The 2,240-nt window shown below is 38.1% G+C and overlaps 1 long non-coding RNA gene across 1 annotated transcript; it reads right to left on the reverse strand.

Moving 5' to 3' along the window:
• Nucleotides 1-1,236: 1,236 nt before the first annotated feature.
• On the reverse strand, nucleotides 1,237-1,859 carry LOC121401198. The gene is made up of 2 exons (XR_005966166.1): nucleotides 1,792-1,859; nucleotides 1,237-1,310 (listed from the first exon to the last, which is right to left on the reverse strand). It is a non-coding gene; the product is annotated as an uncharacterized LOC121401198 (long non-coding RNA).
• Nucleotides 1,860-2,240: the final 381 nt, after the last annotated feature.

Raw genomic sequence — 2,240 nt, forward strand, 5'->3', positions numbered from 1 at the left:
GGCTCAGGAACACAAGATCAGACACAGAGCACACCCAGGAACTATGAAACCTATACCTACATTGGGCAATGTGAATAGCGACATGGTGTCTTTAAATATTAGCAATTTGCACCAAGCACAATGATGTCAGACACAGTGTGCGCATCACATGCGAATCGGCGCGCGACAGAAGAGGAATAAGGTGGGTGTCCTACTCAACTAGACCACCAGGTATTCTCACAGGCACATGATGAATTCAGAACAGAAGAGATATATTCCCAGAATAAAAAGTTGAATATTATGGAACAGTGTATTAATATATAAAATTCTAATAAATCTACCACCATAAATGCATTTACAAAAATAATACATTTCCATTATGCCAAATGAGTGAGAATAACTGACAAAGACATAATAAAAAGAGACAAAAGATGACATGAAGTCTCAGACTAAAACCCCAGATACTGTGGAACCATAAGAAGATGTCCTTTAGCTTCTCCCAATGTGTAACCTGCTCTGTATTTCTCCTGCCATTTTGCCAACACAATCCCAACCATTTCTTTTCAATGAAATCACTTTACAGGAAGGATGTTCTTGGAATTTTATACTCACCTGATTTGCACCTACCTGAACCACCCCAGATACTGTGGAACCATAGGAAGATGTCCATGAGCTTCTCCCAATGTGTAACCTGCTCTGCATTTCTCCTGCCATTTTACTAACACAATCCCAACCATTTCTTTCCAATGAAATCACTTTACAGGAAAGATGTTCTTGGAATATTATACTCACCTATTTGTACCTACCAGAACCACCCCAGATACTGTGGAACCATAGGAAGATGTCCATGAGCTTCTCCTAATGTGTAACCTGCTCTGTATTTCTCCTGCCATTTTACTAACACAGTCCCAACCATTTCTTTCCAATGAAATCACTTTACAGGAAAGATGTTCTTGGAATATTATACTCACCTGATTTGTACCTACCAGAACCACCCCAGATACTGTGGAACCATAGGAAGATGTCCATGAGCTTCTCCTAATGTGTAACCTGCTCTGTATTTCTCCTGCCATTTTACTAACACAATCCCAACCATTTCTTTCCAATGAAATCACTTTACAGGAAAGATGTTCTTGGAATATTATACTCACCTGATTTGAACCTACCAGAACCACCCCAGATACTGTGGAACCATAGGAAGATGTCCATGAGCTTCTCCCAATGTGTAACCTGCTCTGTATTTCTCCTGCCATTTTGCTAACACAATCCCAACCATTTCTTTCCAATGAAATCACTTTACAGGAAAGATGTTCTTGGAACATTATACTCACCTGATCTGCACCAGAGTTGATCTAACTTCTGATTGGCAAAGGAAGGATCAAGCAGATCCTTCCTCCATTTACACTGGATGTTCTCTTGCCATCTGCATCATCCTAGCAAAGCAAATTAATCAGACAAAAATGTTATTGATGTTAAATATATTTGCTATTAACACAGATTTCTCTGTTCAATATCTGTACACAATAACACTTGTGTTAACTTAATTACATTTTTAGATTTTGAAATATCTTGAAAGAATTGGAAAAAAGGTAAAAAGCCCAAAACACAACAAAGCAAAAAGAACAATTCACAAAATGCAATGTTAAAACAAGATGCTTTTGTAATTGAACATTTTTGATTACGATATTTTGAGCTTCTCCCAATGTGTAACCTGCTCTGCATTTCTCCTGCCATTTTGCTAACACAATCCCAACCATTTCTTTCCAATGAAATCACTTTACAGGAAAGATGTTCTTGGAATATTATACTCACCTGATTTGTACCTACCAGAACCACCCCAGATACAGTGGAACCATAGGAAGATGTCCATGAGCTTCTCCCAATGTGTAACCTGCTCTGTATTTCTCCTGCCATTTTGCTAACACAATCCCAACCATTTCTTTCCAATGAAATCACTTTACAGGAAAGATGTTCTTGGAATATAATACGCACTTGATTTGTACCTACCTGAATGGCACCAGATACTGACTGGGCAGGGAAGAACAGATCTCCTTTTATTAACTGATGTCAGTAACAGCTATAGCTGAGAAACCTACTGAGAAATCTCAAGGAGACTTTTGGTTTTGGGTAATTACCAGTCCTTGGGGTAATCTGTTAACTGATATTTATAATAATTGTTACATTTTATTTAATAGGCTTTTTTCTCCGTAGGTCCTATGACAAAGTTTTAGGTTTCATCATAAGCTGACCAGTCCCATATT

This window comes from Xenopus laevis, chromosome 3L (genome assembly GCF_017654675.1).
Source record: "Xenopus laevis strain J_2021 chromosome 3L, Xenopus_laevis_v10.1, whole genome shotgun sequence".
Lineage (NCBI taxonomy): Eukaryota > Metazoa > Chordata > Amphibia > Anura > Pipidae > Xenopus > Xenopus laevis.